Source organism: Danio rerio, chromosome 23 (genome assembly GCF_052040795.2).
Source record: "Danio rerio strain M-AB ecotype USA chromosome 23, GRCz13ab, whole genome shotgun sequence".
Classification (NCBI taxonomy): Eukaryota; Metazoa; Chordata; class Actinopteri; order Cypriniformes; family Danionidae; genus Danio; species Danio rerio.
The window spans coordinates 17,187,501-17,201,620 of record NC_141043.1 but is presented as its reverse complement, the minus strand read 5'-3'; the positions used below and the strand labels follow the sequence as shown (position 1 = coordinate 17,201,620).

General features: G+C 35.7%; 2 protein-coding genes across 15 annotated transcripts in view; one reads left to right on the top strand and one right to left on the bottom strand.

Moving 5' to 3' along the window:
• sulf2b (sulfatase 2b) overlaps positions 1–14,120 on the top strand; it is a 544,470-nt gene that overhangs the window by 244,957 nt on the left and 285,393 nt on the right. For all 14 annotated transcript variants that reach the window (XR_015522636.1, XR_015522630.1, XR_015522629.1 and 11 more), the window contains one exon: positions 9,659–9,708. The gene's annotated coding sequence lies outside the window, so the exon portion shown is untranslated. The remainder of the gene's footprint in view (positions 1–9,658; positions 9,709–14,120) is intronic.
• The window catches only part of LOC147831263 (uncharacterized), a 353,683-nt gene that overhangs the window by 85,859 nt on the left and 253,704 nt on the right, over positions 1–14,120 (bottom strand). The gene's annotated exons all lie outside the window — the stretch shown is intronic.

Sequence of the window (14,120 nt, the reverse complement as noted above, 5' to 3'; positions counted from 1 at the left end):
TTACAGTGCTTTTTGCATATGTGAGACTTTTTTGTTTATTATTTGTGTACTTTTAAGTTTTTGTTTTATTCTTTTACTTTGTGTAATCATTGTGTGTTGTTTTGCTGCTTTTGGCCTGCATTTGTTTTGATTTGGTTTGTCTTTTGTGTTGTTTTGTCGTCATTTTGCATTTATTGACATATTTTTAGCTTTGCTTTTTTTGTTTTACTCAGGCTGTTCCTCAATATTAAGTACGCAAGTACTTGCGTTCTTGAAAGTTCAGACTTGCCAAGTTCACACTTTATAAGAACGAACTACCGAGGACGTGAGGACACAAGTCGAGTACTTCAAATGGAATGGCAGTGTACTTTATAACGTCACTTACCTCACCATGAATTCATCTGTTTCACTGTATATTAACAATAAAATGATTTAATTATATAAAGCAAGGCCTTATAAATAATATTTTATTACTATTATAAATCAGCATTTTTGATTTTAGAAAATGTGCACATGAATTCATATAAATGTGAAGTAAAATGAGTTATTATACACAGACACATATCTTTGATTATCAGATTTAATAAACTACAATGGCAATTATACAAGTATATGCACAATAAGAAATAAAGATTACGTCAAACAATTTGGTAAACAAAGAGAAACAGCATACAACATGGTAACATAATTAAAGACAATTATAAAAGGTAACAAAATAATACTGGCAAAATAATACACCTGAGAACAAATAATAGATTTGAAAGACCAAAAACTGTCGTTAGATATTTCCAAGATGAATTAAATATCAGGTTTTAACTACAATGGAGTGATGAGATCCAGTGGTACATCCGAGATGGACTGGCCGAAGTAAAGCTGCTCTCAGCGGGGGAGGTGATGACGGAGCTCCCACTGGCAGGCTGGGAGTCGGAGTCTGCATATCATAAAAGACGTGCTATCTTTGTGAATAAACTGCTGATTCAAGTTTAAAACAACTACATTCTCACCTGAAAAACTGTTAAAACTTTATTTTGTAACGTAGTAAAGGAGTATTTTTAAAACCGTGCGGGTTTTCTCCTCCGCCATTAGCTTTCTCTGGTTACGCTGCAATGCATTCTGGGATACCTGTGATTTTCAAGTTCACACAAGTTACCTCTCTATGCATCCTTGGACAAAGGACCAGAGCAAGTACACATCTAGGGATTTTATCTGTACTTGGCAAGATGTGAACTTTGAATTGGAACAGTATTTTGGTGACGGTTGATGACGTTTTACGAGGACACAAGACTTTTTGTTTTCCTTTTACTCTTTTGTTGTACTTTGCTCTGTTATGTTTTACATTTTGTTTTGCTTTGGTGTTTATTTCACCGGCAGCTGGCTGTTTTTTCGCTGTTTGTTTTTTAACTCTCACATGGTTGACCGCTGAAGCTAAGCAGGACTGTGCACAGTCAGTACCTGGATGGGAGACCATACTACTGGAAGTGGTGTTGGTGAGGCCAGCAGGGGGTGCTCAACCTGTGGTCTGTGTGAGTCCTAATGCCCCATTATCTTGATGGGGACTATATTGATACTGCTCAGTGAGTCTTTCGGATGAGATGTTAAATCGAGGTCGTTAAAAATCCCAGGATGTCCTTTGAAAAAGAGAAGGGGTTTAGCTCTGGCATTCTGGCCATATTTCTCTATCATGGCCTCCTAACTATCCCCATTTCATTATCTCCTCTCCACCAATCAGCAGGTGTGTGGTGTGCGATCTGGCGTGGATTAGGGGATTCCCCCAACTGTGTAAAGCGATTTGAGTGTCTGGAAAAGCACTAAATAAATGTAAGGAATTATTATTATTTTGTTTTGGATTTTATTAATTTAGATTGTTGTTTTACTTTTCTCTTTTTTTAAAGAGTTTTTTAAGAGTTTACACTTAGCTCATTATTAAGAGTGTTTGGCCTGCTGTCACAGGAAAGAGCCCTGAGCTCATAAGATCCTCAAGCCCTGGGGTCCCTCCAATTTGCAGGGTGAGAAGAAAGTTTGAGCTCATGTAAGTCTTGAGAACTCCCCCACTGTTTATAGCTAATGACCAAATAACAATTGCTATGCAGAGATAACTGCTGACTATGAGAACATCTATGGTGCCAATTTGTCATTTAACTTAATTCGCATGTCTTTGGATGGTGAGAGGAAACCGGGTAAACCCACACGAGCATGGGGAGAACATTTAAACTCCACATAGAAATGTCGACTGGCCTGGTAAGAACTTGAACAGGAGACATTCTTGCTGTGAGGCAACAGTGCTAACCAATAGGCCACAGGGATACCCTATCAGGAAAAAGAGAGGAGGAGTAGGGGTGGAAGCAAGGTTAGTTGTCGCAGACGAAAGTGAAGACCGTTGGAGAGACTCAGAACAAAGTTAAAGTGAACAGCGGACAGGGAGGAGGGCAAGTGAGTAGGGGATCTGTAAAATGAGGTGCCGAATCAGATTTCAGAGGTTCCAGATCCGGAGTGTTCCGGCACAAATTAAGCCCTGGACCTGGTCAATAAGCATGTAAGAGGGTACAAGATCTGGTATTTCTCAAGATCTTCCTCTGGTAAAGGGGGAAAGGGGAAGATGGGGTGGATGGGGAGGATTCTTCAAAAAAATGAAGATAGGGAGTAATACAAGGCGGGCTATTTATAGTGAGTTTGGATCAATAAGATTGGCTTACTAATGATTACAGATGACAAACCAGCAACGCTCAATTATATCACATGCTCCTCTCGAAATTAATTTGTGAAATTTCACTTATCTTTTGTTTCATAGCATTTTGCTTTGATTTGTGTTTTGCTTTATCCTTTTTGTTTTTATTTTCTCCTTTTTTGTAGTAACAAAAGCAGTACCACAAAGCTGACCATGTTTCTCCATTGATATTTAATCCAGTAAAAAATTCTGTTGTCATAGTTGAAAAAACCTTCCTCAGGTTGTTATAACACATTTCTACTAAGTGTGATCTCCACCATTAAGGACCTGTGTCACAAAAATAGAACAAGAGATCAAGAAAGAGAGAAGAGAGAAGAGAAATCATGACACATGCAAAAAGGGTGACAGACAGACAGAGGGAGATGAAAGCCACATCTGTATCAGTTTTCTCTCACCTATCCATCACCTTGGCGGCAGCAGGTCTGTGGTCGGCCCTGTTTGCTGTCACTGAGGGGAGAAGCCATTTTACATCATTGATTTACATTAGTCAGAGAAGAGAAGCTGAAGAGTGACTGAAGAGAGTGACTCACGCACGCACACACACATATACAATCCCTTGTGTGCAGCCTTTTAATATTGCATTGGGTGTTTGGTGTCTGCTTTCTACTTGATGGGGTTTAATTTAATCTACGGTGGCTAACTTTCTCTCTGTGTGTGGCTCTTTTCAACATACTGACAATTACACAGAGAGAGAGAGAGAGAGAGAGAGAGAGAGAGAGAGAGAGAGAGAGAGAGGAGGCAGAAGGGGAGCCAAAGTAATCTCATACAGTTAAAAAAGGATTGTTAAGAATATTTATAATATCTACTAAAATATGTTTTCGAATTTTTTATACAATACATAATATTTTCTACAAATACATTATATAAAAACAATTGTACTAATGATCAATACTTTTTTGTGTTGAAAAAAATTACACTATATATTTACTTATTTTATTTATAATATGAACAGTAATAAATGCAGTGCATCCGGATTTGAAAAGGCATACACCTGTCTATATAAGGTCTCAGGGTTGAAAGTGCATGTCAAAGCACAAACCAAGCATGAAAACAAAGGAACTGTCTGAAGACCTCCGAGAAAGGACTGTCTTGAGGCACAGGGCTGGGGAAGGTTACAAAAAAGTTTCTGCTACTCTGAAAGTTCCAATGAGCACAGTGGCCTCCATTATCCGTAAGTGGAAGATGTTTGAAACTACCAGGACTCTTCCTAGAACTTGCCGACCATTTAAGCTGAGTGATCGAGGGAGAAGGGCCTTAGTCAGGGAGGTGATCACTAACCCAATGGTCACTCTGTCTGTGCTCCAGCGTTCTTCTGTGGAGAGAGGAGAACCTTACAGAAAAAAAACCATCTGTGCAGCAATCCACCAATCAGGCCTGTATGGTAGAGTGGCCAGATGGAAGCGACTATACCTGCCTGGAATTTGCCAAAAAGCATCTGAAAGACTCTGAGACCATAAGAAACTAAATGCTCTGGTCTAATGAGACTAAACCTGAACTCTTTCATGTGAATGCCAGGTGTTAAGTTTGGAGAAAACCAGGCACCACTCATCACCAGGTTAATACCTTACCTTCAGTGAAGCATTGTGGTGGCAGCATCATGCTATGGGGATGTTTTTCAGGTGCAGGAACTGAAAGACTAGTCAGGATAGAGGGAAAGATGAATGCAGCATTGTACAGAGACATCCTGAATGAAAACTTGCTTCAGAGTTCTCTTGACTTCAGACTGGGTCGACTGTTCATCTTCTAGCAGGACAATGACCCAAAGCACACTGCCAGAATAAATGAATGTCCTTGAGTGGCCCAGACAGATCCTAGACCTAAATCCTATTGAATATCTCTGGAGAGATCTGAAAATGGCTGTGCATCATCGCTTCCTATCCAACCTGTTAGAGTTTGAGAGGTATTGCAAAGAGGAATGGGCAAAAATTCCTAAAGACAGGTGTGCCAAGCTTGTGCCATCATATTCAAAAAGACTGGATGCTGTAATTACTGCCAAAGGTGCATCAACAAAGTATTGAGCAAAGGCTGTGAATATTTTTGTACATGTGATTTTTCAAATTTTTTATTTTCAAAAAATTAGCAACAATTTCCAAAAAATCTTTTTTTCACATTGTCATTATGGGTTAACATGTATAATTTTTGGGAAATAAATGTATGCAATCCATTTTGGAATAAGGCTTTAACATCAAAAAGTGTGGAAAAAGTGCTATGAATACTTTACGGATGCACTTTGATAAGACATATTAATAATAGTATTAAAATCATTTATAAATAATAGCAATAATTTTATTAATGCTTATTATTTATATAATTTATTTACATTTTGAGATATATATATTTTAAAATAAAAAATATTTTAGTGAATCACAGAAATAGATTTTATCCAGCTTCACAGTTAAAAATATATATTTGGCATGTATTTTAAATATTTCTTAGCTTTTTTTCACAAATAAGAAAAAAGGAAGTAAGGAAGGAAGGAAGGAAGGAGGGAAGGAAGGAAGGAAAGAAGAAAGGGTATAATGTATGGAGTGAACAGAGTGCCTGAGATGGAAAAGTGTGAAGATGCAGAGGAGAGTGTGTCAGTGTGGGCTTATGGCTGCAGGCATGAAGCTGAATGATGGCTGAGTGTGTGCCTCCTGTCAATGTCACCTTAACACATCTCACGGCTCCAAGCGGAGAAACACACTTCCTACAGAGTTCTTGACCTGCTTCACAACTTCCACAATTACAGAACTTTGTGTCCTGCATTGTTGGGTTATATAACACTTTACTTTCTGAAATTCATTAATTTATTCAACTCATCCATAAAGATAACATGTTTTAAATGTTTTAATAAATACGGTTCCACAAATACATTTTTTTGCAAGAAATTAATATGTGCATTTTAAAGATCTTTATTTATTTATATATAAATATAAATAAATTATAAATGTGTGTATATATATATATATATATATATATATATATATATATATATATATATATATATATATATATATATATATATATATATATATATAATTTTATTATTTATTTATTTATTTATTTATTTATTTATTTATTTTTCTAAATAAAAATAAATTTAGGTCAAAAATCTTTTTAAATGGGTCTTAATTTTTCTTTGCTTATGTAAGCTACCCACATCCAGTCGCCAACAATACATCTCAAGAAAACTTTTAGCAAAACTTTATTTCTAACTAATATTATAACAGTCTGTTGTGCATACATTTAGTTTTATTTTTTTAAGTTTTGTTGATGTCCCTTTAAAAAAAAAAATAATAAATATATATATATATATATATATATATATATATATATATATATATATATATATATATATATATATATATATATATATATATATATATATATATATATATATATATATGTAAATTATAAAACTATAAAAAAACTAAAAAATATCTTAAAATGTCATAAATTGACTTGGTGAAATCTGCAGAAACCCTGACTGGGTTGCAGCTGGAAGAGCATCCGCTGTGTGAAACATATGCTGATGAATAAAGGGACTAAGCCGAAAGAAAATTAAATAAATTAAAATGTTTTTATTTAGGTTTTTTTTTTTCAGAATTATTATAACATTATTAAACATTAACACCACATTATCCAAATGTGACAATATTACTGCATTCTATTAAATAGTTGTCCTTTGGCTTCAATACAGTTTTCTTAAATAATTTGACTATTTATAGTAATACTATTTATTTTTTTATTAAGATAAAATACTAATGTATCTGGAAAGTATTTATAGCGCTTCACCTTTTCCCACATTATTTTTATGTTACAGCCTTATTCCAAAATTGATTTAATTAATGTATTTCCTTAAAATTCTACACACAATACCCCATAATGACAATGTGAAAAAAAGATTTTCAAATGTATTAAAAAAAAAAAAAAGTTCATAAGTATTCACAGTCTTTGCTCAATACGTTGTTGATGCACCTTTTCAACAATTATAGCTTTAAGTCTTTTTGAATATGATGCCACTAGCTTGTCACACCTTTGGGAATTTTTGCCTATTCCTCTTCGCAGTACCTTTCAAGCCCTATCAGGTTGGATGGGAAGCGACGGTGTACAGCCATTTTCAGATCTCTCTAGAGATGTTCAATAGGATTTAGATCTGGGCTCTAGCTGGGCCACTCAAGAACATTCACCAAGTTGTTGTGAAGCCACTCCATTGATATTTTGGCTGTGTGCTCTGGGTCATTGTCCTGCTGAAAGATAAAACTGTCGCCTCAGTCTAGGCGCAAAACATATGCTGGAACAGTTGGTGGTTCATTCCACTGTGGCGATTCCTGGTAAATAAGGCACTGAAACGAAGGAAAATGAGTGAATGAATGAGTGTTAGACTTATCACAAATTATACTTTTGCTATGAAAATATATTTCAGAGAGTGTGTGCCGTTGAAGGAGTTCACTTTTTAGAGGTCCCTGGGATCAAAACACTTTAAAGTCCCTGTCATACACACTTGAGGCACAGCACACACCCAAAGCAGTAACACCCATAAAACACAACGTCTGTCTTTTCTTTTTTTTTTTTTTTAATTGGAAGAAAAAATTAGAATTGATATGATAATGAAATAATTCAATCAGAACCAAACCTGTCGCATTCCAGACTAGAATGTTAAATCATCTGACACATTTCTGACCACTGTGTTCCCCCTTTAACCCTTACTCTTATACATTCTGTTGAGCAAATTTCACACATTACCGAACAGCAGAATAGCACACAAATGTACATACATCACAACAACCGGCTTCCTGGGGCTTGAAAAGATCACCATTTCAACCCGGCCTTTGTCTCGGGTGAATGCAGGGCCACTAATTACCTCTCCTCCTCCTTTCAGCATCAGCTCTGCTGTAATACAGCTTAACACATTCACATCCCACCCCAATGAATATGCATGACATGCAGTTTAATCCTCCTGATTGACAGCCCGACATCTTAATCAGAGTGATTGATGGAGCTTTCGATCGGATCTCTCCTCCTCCCTCTTTCTCCTCATGCATTCCTATGGCCGTTCCCACACTGTCATTAGCCGTCATGCTAAATAACTTCACCTCCTGATTGCTGAGTCTAGCTTCTAGTCGCTCTTCTTCTGAATAAACGCAGTTTTGGGTGAATGTGTGTGTGTTTTGTGGCTTGGTGCTCACTAAGCCCCCTGCTCTGGTAATTGGACCTGCTTTCTCTCAGCGCAGTTGGAACTGGCAGAAAAAAAACAGGCCAGAAAGTCATTCTGCATGTCCAAATGCACTGCAACAAATCCATGACATCAGTATTCTGGTCAGACTTCAGTTCAGACACAAAGAGAAGAAGGGGAAGCAGGAAAGAAAATGCGAGAGGCACGCACAAAAGTCTTTTGATTTAGTGTGCTTTTTCTGAATCATGTTTTTAGGAGAAAATAAGGTTGACGATCAGAGAATAGAGAAATCTGGTGGCATTTAGAGCAGATGGTTCGAAAACATTTATAGGAAAATGAGTGTTTAACACACAATTCAAAAGCATGAACAAATATGTGTGTTGATTTTCTATGGGTTTTGTGAGATACATGTGATCAGGGCTTGATTTAGTCTGGATATTCAACTATTAGACACTTGGAAAGTTGCATTTTGTATGGCTGTAGTTCACTACTGTATGCTAAAATGCACTTACAGTTGAAGCCAGAATTATTAGCCCTCCTGAATTATTAGACCCTGTATATTTGGACAATAGCATGACAGATTAAATAATTATTTATAACTAATTAATTATTTGTAGCCTACCCCTTCCACTACCTGACCCACTTGGTCTTTGTTTTACCCATAACAAAATTATAAATAAACAAAGATAAGTTTCACACAAATTACCACCTGTCAATCACTTCTTCTGCAGGACTGCGGGGCATGAATAGGCAGAATGATTTGTGTCATTATAATGCCATTGACAAACTTGGTTGATAAAAAAGGTGCACAACCAACAGCAACCAACCAACAGTATCTGATGTTTTCACTAAAATTACTAAGTACCAGCGTGAAAGCGAAAGATTGAAGCATGGTACTGATGTGGTGACTAGTTTGCTGATAGATTCAAGAGACGTTAGAGTCGTTAGATAGAGACAAGATTAATTAAATATCAAGTTTGTCTATCATTGTCTATTGATCCCACACTATTGACTACTGTATACTCCATAACAGATAATGTATAACTATGATTTGTTTCCACCTGTGTGGGTGCAATCAGGGAAAGAACTGGAACTTATGTGGGAGAGATGCATGATGGGATTTGAAGTCCAGTTCCATAACAAATTTGTAGTTCTCCAGCGATCTGCCACTGCTAGATCACTGAAGATTGTGACAGCTCTACTGTAATTCATAATGTTTGTGATTTTATTATATATATTTTTTTTTCTTGTTGCACTGCTTTAAATCTTAAATCAAATCATCTCAATGTGTCTAAATGGAGGTTTTCTTTTTCAAATATACCTATTCATTTTATCTGGTGAAATTATACTCCAAGCCACAATATTTATATTAGAAAAATTAAATGTTGCATAAAATCCCAATATCATTCAGCCTTAACTAGACCACTAGTAAATAGCTTTCTAATTGTCATGTTGATTGTGTATGTCAAATTTAAGAACTATTTTTTTACAGTTTGTTTCTTTTTAGAGTCTGTGTGTGCAGTTTTGCTCTTTTGTCTTGATTTCTCAATAAAAATGTGTTTTGCACACAAATCGACAATCACCCTCATTCTCAATACAATCCCAGTGCTTCCCAAGTTTAATTCCCTTTTCACTTGCCCCTTTAAAAACTCAAGCTCTGTAATATAAAATTCAACCCTCCAATGTGAATCATCATGTGTCATACATGAAAACTACTGGTTTGCATTAATTTAAACTGTAAAGCTGTCATGTAAAGCTGTGGATGTGATGTTTGTCTTTGTTTGTTTGTTTTGCAGAACCACCTGGATTGGTGAGCTCGATCAGTTGAGATCTTCTGAAGCAGCAGGTGAGTAACAGAATGCTGGATAAATGACTCAAACACATGGCCGATCTGTCATGAGGAGAACATATCTTATTCCAAAACTGCACTGGTGTATTTAGAGCCTCCCAGCTATATTTATCACCTTGATCATTCTTTAAACTAAAAAAAATAATAATAATAACCAAAATCAGAGGTTCTGAATTCAATGTCAGTTTCTTTTTGATTAATCACCCAGTCCTACAATATTCTCAGTTTTGATCAATAGAATGTTTCCTTTATAAATAATAGTACTGATTATTGTAAAATATATCATATTAGTGATCAACAGTTAACATTAGTATAATTAATAAGACTATACATAATGTAGAAATAAAATTGTAAGAAATACCAGTCTGCAATCCAAGGCTTAACAAGCTGTTTCGTACAGGGAAAAATAACTGTAAGTGGAAGCCAGACACATTAATTTAACAAATGACTGCTCTTACATGAAAAATATGGTTGATAGCTATATTTTCATCCACAACAATACATTTAACAGTCTGTTTACTACAAACATTCACTGCAGTGTATGCATCTGACACTTTCAGTGATGTTGTTCCTCTGCATCATGTGTTTTCAGCGTTTTTATAGTTTTTCTTGATGTAAAATGGTCCTATTTGTAGGGAATAGGGAGTATGCAGAAGGACTTTTGAATTTTAGAAAACTGGGTCAAGCGCTTTTGGTGAACTGTATGCTATCACAAAATTGGCGTGTTTAAGGTCTGTTTTCTTTAAAAATCAACAATCCTTACTGCCTGATTGATTGATATACGATATAAAGTGGGTCTCTGACTAGACAAGAAGCACTGCATTAAATGAAATTTTTCCGCTCCATTAATTAAAAAAAAAAAATGTTTATTTTACCCCAGTATTTTCAATGAAGATGGAGTTTCTATGCTCATCTGCTTATCCTGTCGGCACGTGCGTGTAAACGGCTTTTTATTCTCATTTTACGTTTGAACAACTACATGAATGCTGAAGTCTATTTGATTCTGATTATTCTGATCTGATTATATTTTAATTACATTACGAAATCGATGCTGTAAAAGAAACTATATAACATTGAAAAATGTTCACTGGACGTTTATCAGTATGGGAAGAAACATTAATTATGCATATACCCCATTGATTAATATTGAAGACATCTGCAAAATCTGATGTTCAAACTTTTATTTGTATTTTTTTTAGAAGAACTATAGTTTTAGTGTTGGTCTTAAGGTTGTGTTTCATGCAATTATGTTGTACTTATTACTGTATAGTTTTGCTACTGTATACTGTGAGTTCATTACTGTAGTTAGCTCGCTGCATCATGCTAATTTGGAAAAAGCTGCACTGTAAAAAGTGATTATTTACTTTACTTTACTTTACTTTAAAAAAAGTAAATGTGTTACCTAAATAGCAACAACTAGTCTTAATTTAAAATTGAGTAAACATATTGTAACCTGAAAATGTTAAGTTGATTTAACTTAATGTTTGTATTTTTTATTTTTAAGGCAACAGTCTTATTCACTTAATTGAAGTAAAGTCAACTAATCATTTACCGTGTGATATTTTTCTCCAAACACATGATTTTACTATAGTAAATCTCCTAAATAAACTGCAGCAAAGCCTCATGAAAGTTTTTGTGAGGGTGAAGGAGAGGGAGTGATGATGTCAGCGTTGCAAATAGGAACTGTTGATGCAGAAGGAAAAGCAGAAATGACTGAATAAATATATGAATGAAATAAAAGGGGTGAAAGTAGGACACGGGGTCAGAGCTCTGTGGGATGCTCAAGTACAAACACACACATACATACACACACTCACACACTGCATGACCTTTTAGCATGGTAGATCGACCCTCACTGCAAACACACAAATGCTCCATTACTTCTGCCTCGTACACACATACAATATCCTGACAAATGCAAGTGAGCTCACATACACAAACATGGTTTTATGGGAATTGGCTAGTGACAACATATTATATTTATGTGCAAAACTAAGTCTGAAGCATTTAAACTTCAATTCAATTCAGTGAAGGTGCAATCAAAGTGAATGAGAGTCAGACATGGTCACCGTTCAATTTTATTGAAAAGAGCAGCTTCAACATTTTGCTAAATATCTACTTTTGTGTTCCATGCAAAAAAATAATAAAAATAAAAAAACGTTCTAGTACATTTGTTTTCTGCTAAACTAAAGAAGTGTTATTTAACTTTCAAAGTTTTAAAACTTAACGTTTTTAAACTAAAAAAAATGTATATATAATAAAAATTAAGTAAATTTAATTAAGACATCCATAAATATTAGAAATGGGTTATGATTTAACAGTGTAAACATACAATTAGATGCTCAGTTAAACTAACCAACAGCACAAACTTAGGGCTTTGTTTGTATTATTTACTTGTAATAACTGTTTGCATACAGTAGTTAACTATAATAAATATATTTATCAAAGGAACTATAAAATAAAAAGTGTTTTTGCAATACAAACCAGTGCATTTTTAATTAAGACAATAAGTTAAAATAACATGGTAAAAAATACTAGTTTGCAATATCCAGCAACATTATGAGCTTTTGAGTTTTGTACACACAGCAATAGCTGGAAATGGATTAGAGCAGAAGCCAGACACTTTAATATTATTTTAAAATGCCTACTCCGCTCTTGTATGTAAAACAATGTTGATACTTTATGGGGCAGCTCACACCGAACACACTTTTCCATTCTAAAAACGCGAGCCTCACTTTTTTTGCTGACTTTTGCTGTTTTATGTCACCGGGCAACGACTGAATCAGCTGGGTGTTGTGTGCGATTGTTGCTGCTGATACTGGTGTAATTTGAATATTTATTAATAATGGGATATTCAAGATTTGTGAGTCATACTGCTTGGTTTAATTCAAAACAGCAACCACTAGTCTCTCCTCCATCTTTAAAAGTCATCTTGACAACACAAACACTGCAGGCACCTCAACGGAAACCCAACGACTGACATACCATGCTTTTTCCGCTCAGAGTTGGCTTTTCAACTGCAGCACACAGAACGCAATGGCAAAAACACAAGGCGCAGCGGGCGGTGAAAACTCGAGAGGTGTAGGGTGCTTAAGCATCGTGCAAAACGTTTGCAGTTGTTAGGAAGTCATTCAAAAAAGGTGCCTCTCATTACAAAAAACTCGTTCGGTGGGATCGGCCACTAAGCAGCGCAGAAAAAAAAACTTGCAGCCATTAGTACATTTTTCAAAAAATGCGTCTCTCAATGCAAAAAGCACATTCGGTGTGATTGGCCCCTAAGCAGCGTGCAAAACGCTCAGTCATTAGTAAATCATTCAAAAAAGGCGTCTCCCAACGCAAATTGCAGGTTTAAAGTGATCAGCCCTTAAGCAGCACGCAATCGCGATCATTAGTAATTTATTCAAAACAGGCACTTCTTAACGCAAAATGTTCGTCATTGATTGTAAGTCATTAAAAATGCCGCCTCTCAACGCAAAAACTGCGTTCAATGTGATCGGCCTCTAAGCAGTGTGCAAAACACTCAAGGCCATTAGTAAATAATTTATAAAAGGCGCCTCTCAACACAAAAAGCATGTTCAGTGTGATCGGCTCCTATATATTGCTTCAGACCTGGCTATATTTTTTTCTTCATTCCCAAGTTGCATGCTGGGTAACTTAAAGGATTAGTTCATCCAAAAATGCTGTTATTAATTACTCACTTACATGTCGTTCCAAACTCCTGAGATATTTGTTTGTATTCTGAGCATTTAAAATATGTTAGACGAAATCCTAGAGCTCTCTTATCTTTCATAGACAGCAGATGTTCAAAGTCCAGAAAAAATCTAAACATTGACAAAACATTTCATGTGACTTCAGTGGTTAAACTGTAGTGATATAAAACTCACACCTGACTAGTCTTAGAAAAGGAAATGTAGGTGAACAAAGTCACCTACCAACATTTTTTAACATATTTACATTTTTTGTTTTTGCATTTGTGCACCAAAAAAAAAGAAAGAAAGAAAGAAAGAAAGAAAAAGAAAGAAAGAAAGAAAGAAAGAAAGAAAGAAAGAAAGAAAGAAAGAAAAACTGTAAATTTGACTTTTTTCACCTAAATTTTCTTTTCTAAGACTGGTCAGGTTGCGTGTTTAATATGGGCAGTAAAATGTAATGCAATGTGTGTATTTATATGGCCATACACCCAAAGTGCTCTGCAATCATGAGGGGGTCTGTCTTTGCATACCAACACCAGTGTGCAGCATCCACTTGGATGATGTGACGGCAGCCACAGGCCAATGGCACCAGAGCGCTCACTACACACCAGCTATTAGTGGAGTGGAGAGACAGTGATAGATCTAATGAGGATGAGGATGATTGGGAGACCGTTAAGGGCCGAAGGAAGGAGTTTGGCCAGGACTCCAGGGTTACACCCC